The following is an 18184-nucleotide window of genomic DNA, read 5'->3' as shown; positions in this document are numbered from 1 at the left end:
ATCCTCTCATCATTGTACTTACGCATGTGCTTAATGGAGGATAACCCACACCTAGTGGACATGTGTGTGGTTGTAAGACTTATCATGTTGTTGATTCCTATGCATTCTAGAAGCATTCCAGAGGCCTTTATATACAGGCACTCCTAGTGTACTTTCATACATTGAATTAATATTATATCATCATTCTAATCATACTCTTTTGGTCTACTATTCTTGTGCTTGAGTTCCTTGGTCTAGGATGATTTTTCCCTAAGGAAAATTCTTACAGTAAGAAATAAGTTACTCATTGCAGGCCAATCTGCTAAAATGTTGGCACCCAACCCCATGAACTCTCTCAGAGCAACTTCCTTTAGGATGGATGGAAATAGCTTCATCTTGTGAGCATGAGTTGTACAGTCATAACTTTTGCAAAGGATATCAAACTCAAAGAGGAAGGTTTTAGGGTCTTTAGTAACTAGGCCATAGAACTTGGGAAGTGCACCATGTAAGGTATGTTCCTCAAGTTTTGATTATCTTGCTGAGGGGGAATAGGAAAAGGAAATGTAGGCTGAGGCTAAGGCTAATCCATTCTTGGAGGAGGACCTGGCTGTGGTTAATAGATAACAAGGGCAAGTGGATTGTCTTCGTATTCAAGTTCAGCAAAAGGATCATTCAAATGTAAAGATTCTTCATAGGATGAGGGTATTCATTCTTGAATAGCAAAAAAAGGATTTTTCAAAGGGTTCTTCTTCTTCATTCTCACTGTGAGGTTCTTCAAGCTTAGGATTAAAAATATCTTCTTGAATTTTATGAGGAAGAAATCTCCCAAGGAGGTCTCTTCTTCTATGCATGCAAAATAATGCAGAATTTAAACTAACATAATGACTTCACAATCAAGCTAGATTGACGCCATCCCCAACAACAACACCAAAAATGGTTGGTCAATTTAATACCTTAGTAATGAAGGATTGGATATCCTTTCACAATGATTCTATGGTCAGAAAACATCATGTGTTTTACTTAAAATAGTATACTGACTTCATTTAATTTATCAATCTAAGAGTGTAAACTTGAATTGATGACTGCAAAGTATATGCTCAAATTCTTCTTTAAGTCATTACAACTAAAGCAAAGACAATGCTAAAGGAAACCTATGCTAGAAATTGAAATGATAACTTACCTTAAAGATTAAGATAATGTTGCAAATGGTAAACCTATCTATGTACCTATGCTACAAGACCTATTCATTGATTATGTTATCAATGGTTGCAAAGCAACAAAATTCTACCTTACTTAGAAACAACAAGGAATGAAATATATTCAAAGAACAATTCACTCACCAAGTGGCCCCCTTGGATGAGTGAACAGAAAATACAATCAAGATAAGAGATATAAACTTGAACTGTGCATTCTATTCATTCATGGTGAAAGATTACATTTGATTAAAAATAATATCACACTCTGCTACAATGAAAATCAACTTATTCTATTCTTCTTTCCCCACTACGCTCAAAGCTACAACAATTGTTATTTAAAAGAAATTACAACTACTTCCTAAATCTAAGATCACTCCATTAATGAGGATCAACTACAGACTCATAAAGTTTGAAACAGAAACAATATTAACTACAAATAAATCCTCCAAAAATATAGCAAGTTGTGGAAGCTACATTCGTGTGCTACAACAATAGAAAATAATAAATGATTTGTTGCTTGCAAAGGTCTAGCAATCTAGTTGGCTTTGACTTCTTTTATGTTGAAATGTTGATCTTTGAATATCCGTGACAAATACCTGCAAAACAATCAATGCACACACAACCTCCACACACATATTTCTTCATCAATATTAGAGAAAATGTGTAAAGTTCAAATTACCACTCTTGCAAATCCTATGGCTACAGGAGGAAAACTACCCAAAACATAGCATAGATGAGGAAACATTTATCAACATGTAATGCCACTTCATTATACCATTTATGTCCATGGATTCAAGCAAATATAGCATATTTAAACTAACCACACTTCTACTTCATGTGTGTGTGTGTGTGTGTGTGTGTGTGTATACATATACATACATATACATATATGTATATATATGTATATATACATATATATGTATATGTATATATATACATTATGTATGTATATGCATATATACACATATGTATATATATACATATACGTACATTTATGTGTATATATACATATATGTATATATATAACATATACATAAAAACATAAGTTCATTTGCTTGAAACCATAAAGTCATAACTATTTTGCAAGATAACTATTTGAAAAAAAGATAAAAAGAACTTAGAACGACAACCTTTTGGAGCCCATCAATAACCATGAGGGGTGACAAACAAAATCCCTACACTAGCTCCATTCTAGGTATTTGAGCAATCAAATAACATTTTACATGTCCTTTTAGTGAAATACATGATACAAGCATTAGGAAATTCAATATGTATTGGATTATTGTCTTGTAATGGAAGCTCAACAAGTTGATCAGCTATAGCCTATCCCTCAATGTCTTTGTGTTCAACGCACTGAATGTCAAAATATGAGAGAATCATCTATTATTTAATAAGTCATCAAGTAAGCGAAACTTTACTTAGTAGATATTTGAGAGTATCAATTGTTGCAATAATATGTACTGTGCCGAAAAGCATGCAATGTCTAAGTTTTTGGGATGCAAATATCACTGTGAGGCAAGCTTTCTCAATGTTGTTGTATTTTACTTCATAAGCCACCAAAGTGTAACTAATGTAGTATATAACATGTTCCTTTCAATTCTCACCACTCTGTGTTAGTAATGCTCCCAAGGAAGAATTAGTAGTTGGTACATATAAGATCAAAGGTTTCCCTAGTATAGGTGGCATCAATATTGGAGGTTTAGCCAAATATCATTTGATTTGATCTAAGCTCTTCTGACATTCCTCATTCCAAATACATCTGAAGCCTTTGGGTAAGTTTTTATTGAAGGATTGTGCTCTACCAACTAGCTAAGATTTAAACTTCCTAATAGATTGAAGACATCCTTGAAGATTTCTTAATTGACTGATGTTCATAGGAGGAGGCATTTCCATATTGGCTTGCACCTTTTTTGGATCAACTTCTATGCCTTTTGCAGATTTGATGTAGCCTAACAACTTTCCTAATGTGACACCACAGGCACACTTTTGGAGATTTAACCTAAGTTGAAATTGTTCAATGCAGTCTGGTATCAAAATCAAATCATCAAGATGTGTATCCCTTTTCTTGGATTTAGCTAATGTGTCATCAACATAATCTTCCATATTCTTATGCATCATATCATGGAAGATATTCATCATGGCTCTTTGATAAATGGCTCCTACATTTTTTAACCCGAAGGGGATGACATTCCAACAAAAAGTACCCCATGTACATGTGAAAACCATTTTCTCTTGATCTCTAGGGGCAATTTTGATTTGATTGTATCCGAAGAAGCCATCTGTTAAGGAATACATTTCACACCCTGTAGTCATATCCACTATCATGTCTATGTTAGGAAGTGGAAAATCATCATTAGGGCATACTTTGTTCAAGTCTCTAAAATCTGTGCATACACGAATGGACTTATCATGTTTGGACATAGGTACAATGTTGGAGATCCACTTTGCATAGTCAATAGCTTAGATAAAGTTTGCGCTTGAGGGCTTTTCTAATTCTTCTTTAACCAAGAGAGCAACATGTGGGTGCATCTTTCTCAATTTTTTCTTGACAAGTTTAACACTAAGAGAATTAGATAGTGATGCATGATAAGATCTATGTCAAGGCTAGGCATATCTAAATAGGTCCATGCAAATTTTATCTTCTTTTCTTAGAAGAACTTAGTGAAATTCCCTTTTCCTTAGCTGACAGTGATTGAACAACATGAATGATCTTAGGAGACTCTTCTACCAAGATTAATAGGTTCTATAGGTTCAATGAGAACCAAAGATCTATCTTGAAAATAACTTGTCATACTAGCAAGCACCTCATCCTCAGGCACCTCAAAGAGGTTTTCACCCTTAGATACATCTTTATTTTTACTTTTCTGAGGTTCATACATCGCAACAAAGTGGTTTTCTCCATCTGAACACTTGTTTTTAATTTTTCTCTTGATTTTTTTACTAAGGTACTTGATAAATGTTTCTGTCATGTTAATCATTGGTTCACTGGTGGAAGATATCATGTGTTCAATGACATTTAGGTAGCAAGTGATCTCATAGTCATTATGAAAAGATGGTAGTTCTAATCTTTGGTTTTGAGTAGGCCAATCTATAAGATCAAGGTGTATTAATGAGAGGGAAATGGAGGCCTTGATATTGTTGATGTGGAAGGAATTATCTCCAGTGACATGAGAAGTCAAGCCTATAGAGAACTCTCCAAAGGGATCCAAATCAAGAGGAGACCTAGAGGGATCATCGTGATCCACTAGAGCAAATTGCGAGCCAAACTCGTTAGACCCTAGAATAGAATCATTGACTATGTTTGGTTGGGTGACATAAGCATGTATGCAATCCACTCCTAACTCACAAGATACATCTGAGAGAGATTCACATTCATATTCACCAAAATCTATACTTTAGTTCTGGGCTAAAATGTTTTCTCTTATCCTTCCTTTGTTAGGATCTTCATGGTCAGATTCATCATAGTCATGTTGCCTAGACATAGAAGCTTTAACATCATTATGGGTGACTATTGGTTACTCTCCCCAAAGGAGGGAAGCAGGAGGCATGAAATCCTCCTCTTGTAGATTAGTAGTAGCAAAGGGTGGATCTATCCTTTGATTCACTAGTCACGAGAGTCCTTCTATCAAACCTTGGTAATTCATTTTTTATCCCAAAGGCTAGTCCAACAATATCTCTATTTTTGCATCCCTCAGTATGACTTAAGGGTTCTACAAGAGCTTTCTTATCACCATTTAAGGACCCTTGGCCATGATAGCCCATGTTTTTCAATAATTTGTAGCCTTTTCCATAGTGTTTGGGTGATATAGGAGTAGTGATAGTAACCTCCTCAACATCCTCTTCTTCCCTATAAATCCAATCCCTTACAACTTGATCTTCTTTTTCTACTTCTAAAGAAATATAGGACTAAACAAAGGTCCCAAAGACGATTATGGTAGAAGTTGAGGACTTCGTTTTCTCGTAGGGTTTCCTGTAAGATTTTGGAGAGATTGGTAAAGCAGTGATAGAGACTAGAGTGTATTCTCCCATGCCAAGGCTCATCATTTTCATTTTTTTTTCACACACCTTGAGGGATGGTTTGAGCTCATAAGAAGAGTGATTATGAGGAACTAACATTTCAGCAACAATGAGTGTGTTGATAGACATTGAATTATCCCCTAAAATAAGGATCTCAGTACCATTGAATGAGAACTTTATACGCTAATGGTATGCTAGCAACACAATTTGCATGTCATGGATCCATGGTCTCCCTAGAAACATATTATATGCAAGAGAAATGTCTAAGACTTAAAAGAACACATCTTTTTCCACTAGACCCACACATATAGGGAGCACAGTTAGGCCTTTAGAAGGTCATTCAACCTCATCATATGCTTTGAAAATGAGGATCAATAACAAATTCATACATGCCTAGCTATTGAATGACCTTGAGGAGATAATATTCAATCCAACACCATTGTCTATCAGGACTCAACAGATGTGAGTAGAAAAGATTTGGACTTTGATGTCAAGAGTTAGTTGTTGGGATGACTAAGGATCTTTTCATCCTCTTCAGAGAATGTGAATTAGTGAGGTGAGGAAATATGATTGACAATAGCTTGGAATCGTTCAACATCAATATATTGTGGGAACATTGGTTGTACGTAAAGTTTTTTCAAGAATCTCCTTGTGTAAATGAGATAGTTCTAGCAACTCAAAGATGGAGATTTGTACAAAGGCTCATTGCAACTGACTAACAATATCATAATTGGATATAGCTAGAGTAGCTACTTGTTTGGATGATGATGCATTCTTAAGATCATTTAAAACTTTGAAGACAACCTTTGATTGCCTCCTAGTGACAACGTTGAGTGTTTCACCATGTGAAGAGGAAAGTTCTACAATCGTAAGAGTTACCTTAGGTCTAGTGTCTCTAGAGTTTTGTTGAGCATTATGTGTTTTTAAGACTACCTTAGGCTTCTCATCATTAGTGTCATAGTTGGGCTCCTTGTCAAATTTAGGACCCATCATGTAGATATGTTCAATAGGTTCTAGCATGTTTATGACATTGTGTGCATCATTGTAAGTGTAATTGATCTTTTCATCATGGTTTTTCTTGTTAGCATGAGATGATTCCCCTTTTTCATACTCAAGTAATGATTGCTTGAAGGCTTTGTGGTTAGAATTTTTAAATAACCCATTAGTTATGACTTTGCCTCCATTAATGAGGTCTTGGATAACATCCTTAAGTTTGAAGCAATTTTCGGTGTTATCTTCCTTCCTCATATGATAATTGCAAAAATGGTCACCCCCCCCCCCCACAAAGTAGGCTTGACAAGTGGGTCATAGGGTTGGGAGTTGTTTGGAAGTGTAACAAGCTTATTTGAAAGCAAGGTCTTTAGGATCACCTCATAGGATTCTATCGTTGGTGTATAGACACGCTTTGGTTTAGATGATTTCTTGGTTTTGTCAAAGGTTTAGACTTTGAAGTCCCTTGTTGTTTGGCAACATAGATAGCATTAGAAAATTTGAAGGTTGATTCCTTGGTCTTAAGAGCATCCACTACTCCATCATTGATGACATACTTGTTTTTGTTCTAAGGTTTGTTTTTATCCTTGCCATTCCCATTCCCATTTTTGTCCCTTTTTAGCACAATGTCACCTTTCTTATCAGCAACATCCTCAATACGGTATGTGCTTTCAATCATGTCATTGAAGGATGTGAACAATTGTTTCCTAAGGTCAACGTATAGTTTAGGTACAAGTGTATTGACAAAAATGTCAATTTTCTTAGGAATCTACTAAGGGTACCTGGAGTGTAAAGATCTCCAATGTTGGAGGTACATAGAAAAAGGTTCACCTTGTTTTTGCTTGATATTGCACAAGTCCAACATGGTGATAGGATGTTGAATGTTATACAAATATTTTTGAATGAACTGGTGTGCAAGTTCTTCAAATGACTTGAAGGAAGGTGACAACTTTGTGAACCGTTCCATAGCTTGTCCCCTCAAGCTCACAGGAAACAATCTCATAAGATAAGTGTCTTCATGCATAAAGTCCATGCTAAGGGCATAGAAGTGTCTTACATGATCATGAGGATCACCATTTCCATCATATTTGTCATATTTATGAGCCTTTATATCCTTGGGAAATGGGACCATGTAAAGACTTTTATCGAATGGAAGAGCACATATTGATTCTACAAAAGAGGTCTTGGGTTGTTCCTTGAAAACTTGTAATTGAGTGAGTTGATTTTTAAGTTCTCACATCTCTTCTCAAAAGATTTCAGCTTCAATAGGTTCTCATTTTTGGATGAATCTTTGTACATCAAAGTCATGAATAACTTTCCATCCCTTAACTGTTATGTATTGAAAATATTGGTCATCATTTTGTTCTAACGCTTTTAGCATCAACCTTTGGGAAACCTCATCTTGTTGAAATCTCATGAGATCTTTGCTACTGATTTCATCATTGACCTCACTTTTGTATATGATTGTGAGTGTCTAAGGGGTGATGGACACCCTCTAGCATTAATTCTAGGAGTTTTAGGCAGCATGTTGTTTTCATCATTGCCACTAAGAGGAATGTTATCAAAGGGATTGCTATAGTAACCATGTCTATTTTTAGTGTTACGTGCATGAGTATCAACCTTAGCTTGATGATAACATCTTTCTTTAGTGGCCATACATATAGCCTCTTGTAGTTTTTCTTTTTCTTGGCATGCTTGTTCTTCTAGATGATGTTTCCTCTCTTCGAGATGCATGGTGAATGAAAAGTTGTCTTCAACCCTAGGAGTATCAAAAGGGTTCTCAAAGTTATAGAGTGGATTATGCCAAGTGTTAGCTTCTTGTGGCTTATTAGAGATAGGTTCCTCTATACAAGGTTGTATGTGAGGATGCCTAGTTGGAGTTACTAATTGTTCAAAGGTGAAAGAAGGAGGACTTCCTTGACCGACTTGGAACCTAGTTGCAATTGGTATGTAAGGACATGTCTTTGTCTAATATTATGAGGTAAATTGTTTTAGATTTGGAGCTTGTATGGTCAAGAACGACCACTTGTCATAGATAGAATAAGTGAGTAGCTTGTCAAGAGTGCTCAAGAATTTACAACACCAATGACTCAAGCCAAGAGGATGAACAAGAAACTTGATAATAAATAGCTAGCATGGTAAGGTAACCAAATTTTGACAAGTGATCATTAGCGACATTTTTAGCTCACATCTGATAAACTAGACCCATCTTTTCAACTTAGAACAATACCTAACATGAAGATTTTAGACCAGACTCAGATAGGACAAAGTGGCAATACCCCTAAATCAACTATGATGCAATTCTAACTTAGTTTTAGAAGCAACAAAGGCTAAGAGATACTTCTTAGAAGATCAAGCGATACAAGATCAACAACAATTACCATACGATGGACTTTTCTAGAGTAGGGAAATACTTTTCACTCATGTGATACTTTTCCTTAAGTAGTATGATAGACTTGACAAGTAACATACGATAGAGTTCATAATAATGGTACAATACTTTGACAAGTGAAAAATATTGCATGATATTTCTTAGAAGGTCGTGCGATAGAGGGTTAGTGAACTATGAAAAATACAGTTTAAAGCTTGAAAATCCTATGTTTCAGTTTGGTTTTTTTGAATGTCTCATACCAAAAAGCAGTTTTGATAGTATAGGACTTCAATTTGCAGTAGAAAATGTCATGATTTGAAAATAGTAAGGGAAAATTCACGTCTCAAACAGTTGGACAAGGGACAAAGCAACCTCACTAGCACAAGCAATTGGGACATTCAAAAGAAAAAGTCCTACTAACATTAATGAGATGTTTGATGTTCAAGAACATTTACATACATTTATTCACATATAAAGACAGATGTGTAATGTCCCCGTCTTTTTAGCAACTCAGTGGAGTTCTTAGCCTTTACATTCTTCAAAGGCTAAGTGAAGAAATAAGGAAAAATTGATTAAATTAATTTCTTATAAAGTCATTAAATAAATTAAAATAAAAAGGTGACTTTATATTTAATTAATTTAACTTTCTAGAAGCACAATTAGTTATTGTATTGCAAGGGAGAAGCTTCTAGAAAGTGCATTAATTATTGGAAAGGGGGAAGCCTCTAGTAATTTAATTTTCTAAAAGCACAATTAATTATTGTATTGCAAGGGAGAATCTTCTAGAAAGTGCATTAATTATTGGAAAGGGGGAAACTTCTAGTGAATGCAATTAATTAATATTTTATTTCCTTCTAGAAGGGTGAAGGAAAAGTATAAATAGAGGTGAGAGCTTCATTGTTTATCATCTGATTATTGTGAAGGGCATTTGATAAGAACTTGGATGTGTGAGTTATAGATCCGTTCTTGGCATTAGAGGACATCTATTCACTCTTGTGACATTCTAGACATCGTTCCCTTGGGGTTTGGCCTTTGGAATTCATTTCTATCCACTCATTAATAGGCAACTTGGACACTTTTCTAGCTATAGGTAGATTGGGTGTAATTATTGGTTCAATTTTTTGGGCATTTCTAGGTGTCCATTACAGTGGTATTAGAGCCCAGCTTTCCTATCATCCTATGGGGTAGGAAAATATTAATTATTGTTAGATTTTCTATTGCATTTGGAGTGACCAGTACTCTCATATTTTCTAGCCATAGACAGACGTAGGAGGACTGGTAGCTCTAAAAGTCGATGGTGTAATGACGAAATTAGTGCGAAGATGAATGCTTTGTAGGAGAGTATGGAGAAACTTGGGCTTCATCAATAGAAATTGAGGGAGAGCTTTTCGGATCCAGAGATGATTAAAAGTGCAACAAGGTATATGGTTTCTGCTTTTAGAAGGTAGAGACCAAGGTTGCAAGGAAGAAAGCTTGAGTTTTCCCCGCCAAGAATCCTTAATGCAAATGTACCTATGTTTAGTACGACACCTGCTAGTCCTATCTATAGTGTTGATGATGGACTTATTTCACAGGGACATGCAGTTGTGTTAGTGACAACAGAGGATAGAAAAACTAAGCTTCAACAGGTTGAGACTCCCAGAGTTGTTGCTACAGTTAGTGCAGAGATAGTTGATGCAGTTTTTACCACTAATACTTTTGACTCTCTCAAGGACACGATTATTATTGGAGATTTGTATAATGTTGATGATTATGAGTTTTCATCAACTACAGATTTGGTTCAATTTTCTCTTACAACAGTTAGTGTTGTTCCTTTGTCCATATATGTCGATGCGGTTACACCTATTGTTGATACAATTTAGTGAGTTTGCTATCTATTTGATTTTATTAGTTTGAGAACCAATATTATTTCAGTAGTGGTTTAATATTTAGTTTTCATATATTCCTTCTTCTTCATGTTATATGGTTTCAAAATCTATGCAAAAACATTAGAATCTTTATCAACAGTTGGTATAGTTCTTGGGAATTTTTAGGGTGCCCATTACAGTGGTATCAGAGTGATTTCCTACCATCCTATGGGGTAGGAAATTTATATTGTTATCAGATTTGCTATTACATTTGGAGTGACGAGCACTCTAGCATTTTCTAGCCATGGACAAACATAGGAGGACTAATAGTTCTAGAAGTTAGTGGAGTAATAATGAAATTAGCGCAAAGATGAATGCTTTGTGGGAGACTATGGAGAAACTTGAGCTTCATCAACAAAAATTGAGGGAGAGCTTTTCAGATCCAGAGACAATTGAAAGTGCAGTGAGGTATATGGTTTTTGCTTTTAAAAGGTGGAGATTGAGGTTGAAGTTTTCCCTGATAACAATCCTTGATGCAAATGTACCTATATTTAGTATGACACTTGCTAGTCTTATCTGCAATGTTGATGATGGACTTACTTCACAGGGACATGCAGTTGTGTTAGTGGCAACAAAGGATAATAGCACCAAACTTCAATAGGTTGAGGTTCCCAGAGCTCTTGCTATAGTTAGTGTAGAGATAGTTGATGCAATTGTTACCACTAATACTTTCAAGTCTCTCGAGGAAAAGATTATTATTGGACATTTGTATGTGAGAACTCGTGGTGTTGCTACAATGTAGGAGGCAGTTGCTTCCTCAGGAGGGACCAAGACATGTATAGAGGCACCCAGCTATGATGTTGGTGATGTGGGTGTTTTAGCGGAGTCAGTAGATGTGGGTTTATGCTCTAGTATTATTGATTCACAATTTGGTGTTGAGTCATGTGTGTAGAGTCAGGAGTCCACATATGAGGCTTTTTCAAGGGATGGCGATGCAAAAATAGTTGGATTAGGAGAATGCGAGGATATTGTCATATTAGCAGCCACTTCTATGTCAGTTAAACCATCCAACGAGGAGTTTAGCAGTATGCATGCAGTTTTTGATGTGTGTTCTAATGATGGTGCACATGTTGATGATTATGGGTTTTCATCAACTACAAATCCAATTCAATTTTTTGTTGCGACAGTTAGTGTTGTTCCTATGTCCATACATTTTGATGTGGCTACACCTATTGTTGATATAGTTGGCATGAGTGCATATGGTTCACCTGTAGCTACATCTTTTTTAATGCATGTTGGTGATGATTAGGATTCTAGTTCAACATGTATTATGTGGGTGGATACAGGGAAGAAGAGATTTCATAGATCTTCTACGGAGTTGCCTTCTAGTAACATTTTGACTTCTACATCATTAGCACAAGTTTTAGGTTCTAGGTTGTAGGACATGTGGTTGGTCTTGATGATGCTAGTTTGCAGTTGGTTTAATGTCCACAAGAATGTCACATGCTACTTCATTTGGGATTCGGGTGGAGGTTGGTGTTCATTGTGTTGTTGGATTGCTTGAGGACAAGCGATTTCAAGGAGGGTGGACTGTAATGTCCCCATCTTTTAGCAACTCAATGGAGTTCTTAGCCTTTACATTCTCCAAAGGCTAAGTGGAGAAATAAGGAGAAACTGATTACATTAATTTCTTATAAAGTCAATAAATAAATTAAAATTAAAAGGTAACTTTATATTTAATTAATTTAATTTTCTAGAAGCACAATTAATTATTGTATTACAAGGGAGAAGCTTCTAGAAAGTGCATTAATTATTGGAAAGGGGGAAGCTTCTAGAGAATGCAATTAATTAATATTTTATTTCCTTTTAGAAGGGTGAAGGAAAAGAATAAATAGGGGTAAGAGCCTCCTTGTTGAGCATTAGATTATTGTGAAGGGCATCTAATAAGAGCTTGGATGTGTGAGTTATAGATATGTTCTTGGCATTAGAGGATGTTTATCCTCTCTCGTGACATTCTAGACATCATTCCCTTGGGGTTTGGCCTTTGGAATTCATTGCTATGTATTTAATTTTATTAATTTGAGAACTAATATTATTTCAACAATGGTTCAATCTTCAGTTTGCACAAATTCCTTCTTGTTCATGTTATATGGTTTCAAACTCTATGCAAAAACATTAGAATCTCTATTAGTTGTTGGTTCAGTTCTTGGGCATTTCTAGGGTGACCATTATAGATGCGAAACAATACTACCTAAGGTCACGATTCATTACTCAATGCCTTGGCCACACTTGATGCCCCTTCGCCTCACACCAAGTGGTTTCCCATGAGAGATATTGCCTTTGTCATGGAGATTCCATTAATATAACCAAGGGGACACAAATGGTGAGTGTAAAATCTTGTAGGTAATCCACTGGGATCAGTCCTTGCACCAATATGTTCAGCAGAAAAATAAACTAGCTTCTAGCCTATGGTGATTAGAAAAGGCTTCTGTTCATAACACTCTCGGTGCTCCCAAAATGGGATATCTTACCTTGCGGTAAGTAATGGACCTCGTGGACACAAGAGTACCTTATGTCTTATTGCCTAACATTTTCCTCATGGTTCCAATCCCACAAGTACTCACACTAAGCGAAGACAAGCACTATGTCTACCAAGGTTTTGTATCCTTGATAGCCTTGAGTTTATAGTGGGTCAGAATAGTCGGGTTCACTTATCCCCACTTGGGTCGTTCCTCTTGGTTGCTCAAAAGCAGGCCCTCTAAAAGATTCTAGACTACACAAAATGGATTCACTTTTGGAGGTCAAGATTTTTTGATTCACCACAAGGGTGAAGACCATACTCTCCTATTCTAATCATTTCCCCCAAACATACCAAGAAGCTCAATTATCCCACTTACTTTCAAAATCTAATGGTTGGTCAATATTTTTGATTCACCCCAATAGTGAAGAGCATACTTTCCTACCAACAAAAGATCCTAATTGCAAGTTTTATGTGCCTACAAAAATGAACAAGTATAATGCTGCACACAAAATAAAGGAAATACAAGCACACTTGTTTGTTTGTTTTTATGCTTTTAGGCAACCCTATAAACAAGAATTAGTAGCCTCTTAGCATTGAATGTTTGACATGTGTTCTTTTAAAGCAAATTTGCAAGCATTTTTAGAGCAACCCTACAAACAAAAATGTTAGTTCAACAAAGGGTTAGTCCAACATAAGGTAAAAACCTACAACAAGCCTCTTCTACATAGTGAATAAACCTAAGCAATCTAAAAAATAGAATGCCAAGGACTTGAAATTGACCAAATGACTCAAACAACAAGAAGTTCCAGGCAAGGCGATACCTTTTTGTTGATAGAGTATCATATGATAGTTCGGTTCTGTGTGATATTTTCCAATATACTCGTGTGATAAAACTTACATTGCTAGTGCGACAAAATTTTGAATAGTCATGCAATACTTTCACTGGTAAAGTATTGAACTATTGTACTGAGAAATATTGTACGATATTGATAAAGTATCACACAATAATTATGACTTTAGAGAAAAAAGGTACAAAACATCAAGCAATGCAAGATAAAAATGCAATAGAGAAGCAAAACCAAGACATTCTACCCCATAGTGGGTGCCAAAAATATACACTAAGAAAGTGCACCTCCCTAAACCCTTCTACCCAAGGTATTCCATAGATTGGAATGCTTGAATGACAACTTAGAGCTCCCTATCCATGGAGTACAAAGGTGTGTGCATAAGAATATAACGAACACTCAGTTGAGCCTTAGAGATGCAACCCTTGCTAGTAAACCATACAACGAGAGAATCTTTAGACAAGAAAGAGTGATAATATCAAAGAGCTCTCAAACATGCAATGCAATAAATCAACTATACTATGATGGAATACAAGGATGCAACTAAGTTAAGAAAAATGAGAGTATTACAACCTTTTAATTAAGCTAAGTGATCTAAGCTAATGCAAAAGGAAAGATAAACTATTGCAAATGAATCTAAACTAGGATGAGAATGCAAGAATGAGACAAGAAGCAAGTTCTCCAAAGTTGCTCTAAGAAAACTTGTCAAGAAACCTGTAGCATAACAATAGCTCAAAATCAAGATTCTTAGCTCGAAGGAGAGAGCTCTCCCTTTTAAAGGTGTATAGATGATTGAGATCAAGATCAAGAAGTGGATGATCAAGGGTGGGAGTTGACTTATAGCATGATCCATGTGCAAGATCATTTTGACTTGTGAGAAAAAGTTGACTTTTCATGTGAGACAAAGTCTTTTCTTTTAATTTGTAAATAGGGAAACAACTTTATGCGTGCACATTAAAGTGGGTTAGAAGAATGAGGTCTTTTATTTAATTAAAAGGGGACATGTTCTTTTAATCAAATACGAGCTTAGGATATTATAGTCAAACTATAGGTCAAAATCAAATAAATTGATTTTCAAAAATTTAGCTTAGGTAAATGATTAAATAATTTAGCCAAAATGTTGAGAAGGGGGCTAATAGTCTTAGTGACCATTTTTAGGTGATTACAGGCTCAAACTAGAAACCAATCACATACAAACTTGGTCAAAGAAGGAACCAAGTATCAATAAACATCTGGTTCAGTTGGCACATGAAGGAACTTGGTAGTGACAAAACTCGATCACCACATGAACTTAGTTGATACTGGGTTGTTCGATAGTAACTGTAACTCTGTCATAACTGGAGCTTGGCAACAACTATAACTCGACTTTCATATGCAAAATGAACAAAGGTGAGCAGGATCGTAAGGCAACCTAGGATACTCTTGCATCACAATTTCTCGCTCCAAACATTATGAATCCAATCGTTCATTAATTTCCTTGACGAAATGCCATTCATGTCTTGAGGAGCCAAGAACATTGCCAAATTCCTAAGTCTATTTTTTCAAAATCCATTGCTACAATCATTAATGCATTTGACTTAATAAAAATAGGTTTGGCATTAGAAATCTTACATCCCTTATCTTTCATTGAGGCCAAGGTGGTTCAAGTTGGGGTTGCTTGTAGAAGTACACAAAATCCAAGATATGGACTTTACCTTCAACCACTTCTTTAAAGCTTCTCGGAGTAGGGTTTCTTCCTTCGTCACTCATCTTGCTAATTCCATTGATAATATTGTTTGAGCTCATATAAGGCCATGGAGATAGCTTATAAAGGCTATGGTACAATAAATGTGATGATGAGCCTTTTGATAAAAGGAAGACCTCCTCAAGTGACATGCCTCAATTGTAGAGCTGAACTCAATAGAAAACCAATTTTCCATTATACGTTTCCAATTTCACCTATTTTTTATATTCTAAAATATTTTGTGGATTTTTTCCGAACTTTTAAATCTTTTGTTATGATTCTAATTAAAAAATTATTTATGTATTATTGAGATATTGATATAATTAAAAATTTAAACAATACTATATCTTTTGATAATATAATATAATTTTATTATATATAATATTATAATTACAATTAATTATTAAATTAAAAGGCAAGTACTTCCACTACATGACAATTTATTTTTCTATTTCATACGAGTTTCTATTTCTATGGGTAGGTGTCGAATATCAAATACCAAGGAATAATAGGTAGTGGATATTATTTAAGCCTATTTTTCACACAATTAACACAAATTATGCTTTGGCCAAAGCGATGTTCCATATTTTGATATCGTATATACATTTCATACTTTCTCCCTTCTACATCATTGTGTAGATTCTACATTATCATAAGTGAAATGTAGACATGTCACAACATTGCATCATATTCAATTTGACTTGCTAGTTTTGATTTAATAGGTTCCTTGTTCAGTGTCAGGTGCTCAAATTTTTGTGTTGAGCATCGAGGGAGCTAAACACATGTGGTTTGGCAAAAAAAAGCCTCCAAACCCCATTCTCATCCTTGATCATAACATATGTGCAGTAGTTTGTGGCTAAAGGAGGTAGAATTATTACAATATCAATTCATCTCGTGTCGATGAATCCAACCTATTGGTTACCTATTGTATCTATCTTTTGATATTTTAAGATGTTGGTCACAATTAATGTATGTTAATAATGGATTATCTCTATTGCGAGAAACTACTTAATAAAGTTTCTTTTATCTATCATTACTTACTTTTGACGAGGAAGTTTGAAGAATTTTTTGGATATTTAGTCATAGTTGGATTTGTGTACCTTAAACTAAAATTTGTGTATGATGAGTTCTTCTTATGTTAATTTGGATATATTAACAAGAGGGGGAATAGCTAATACACATACATGGTCTAATACATGTTATAAAATGTGAACAAAATACACCTATAGAAGTGCATTGAAAATGCCCCACCAATGCATGTCTCCAAGAAGATGCCTCTAAATTTTAAAAAGTAACCACTCATGTGATGTCACATTAGTACACCATTCAACACAACCTAGTGCACAACCATTAGCCTTATCACTTCTTAGGATCAATTTGGATACCTTCATGAAAAATGTTGCATCATATTTGGCTATTTGGCTGTGACTTTTTATTTTTTAGTAGGAGACTTGATAGGTAAACTTAAAAAAAGATAGATTAATTTAAAATTTCTAGATAACAGTTTGACAAACACAAATTTTAGGCAAGCATGTCCTAGCTCCTCTCCCATATACTCAATATCATACATATAGTGATCCCTGTAAGCAATGAAATTGACCATGCTAATAATATAAAGTTGATTTTCTTTATGAAACTTGTAGAATTGAGGCCCCATACATCCAAGATATTCAAACACCAAAGTTAAAACATAGATAGATCTTCAATTTATAAAATAACTCTCATTACCTCAAAATGAATTAGTCAAAGGTGTTGCTCTATCAAAAAGGTATATTAGAAGAAAAAAATTTCATAATCATAATGACTTAGTCAAAGGTGTTGTCATATCAAAAAAATATTAAAAGAAAATAATTTCATAATCATAAAAACAATTCCAAGAACGTAGATTGGAGAGAGAAAAACCACTATGATATTAAAACTAGCAATCACACCTAAGGGTTCAATGAGTACGCCAAATTATAATTAGGGTGCAATAGGTACACTGAAGAAATATTGAAAGATATTTAGGAAAAAAATGTGTTCTTTCTTTCATATAATGGTATTAGTAATAAGATCAATTAAGGACCTATTTAGTCAATGATATTTTCCCAACCCTAAGATGAAGTAAGGACCTATTTAGTCAATGATATTTTCCCAACCCTTACCCTTATCATGACATAAAGCCAAATCATACCCTGTCCCTAACCATAATAAAATCTCTAATTGTAATCAGACAAATAATCAGATTAATAAATCTAACCTTATTCATAATCTGTAAACTGTATTCACAACCCTAATTCCAACTTTAACTCTACCTCAACCCTAACCTTGATTGAAAAATTAAATCCCAATCAAAAAGAAAATAATAAACCAAATTCAACCTTAACCATCACTAAACCTAGAATATACTCCTAATCCATAACCCAAAATAGTAGTTTTAAAAATAATTTTATATTGTATAAAATAATATAAAAATGATATTGTCAAATTGTCCTTAATATCTAGATAAATTCAAACTTTAAACTTCTATTTAAAATTATTAAATTATTTGTAATAAAACAATCAAAATTTAAATAAATGTAATATCCAAATATATTGTTATATGTAAAATAATTACCAAACAATATTAGAATGAAAATAAATGCATCTAAATTTTTTCCAAATTATCTTTTATATCTATATAAATTTAAAATTTAAAACTCTAATTAAAAACATC

The sequence above is a fragment of the Cupressus sempervirens genome, chromosome 4 (genome assembly GCF_028749045.1).
Source record: "Cupressus sempervirens isolate cs-2001-9-10 chromosome 4, ASM2874904v1, whole genome shotgun sequence".
NCBI classification, from domain to species: Eukaryota; Viridiplantae; Streptophyta; class Pinopsida; order Cupressales; family Cupressaceae; genus Cupressus; species Cupressus sempervirens.
This window is presented reverse-complemented; position numbering follows the sequence as displayed.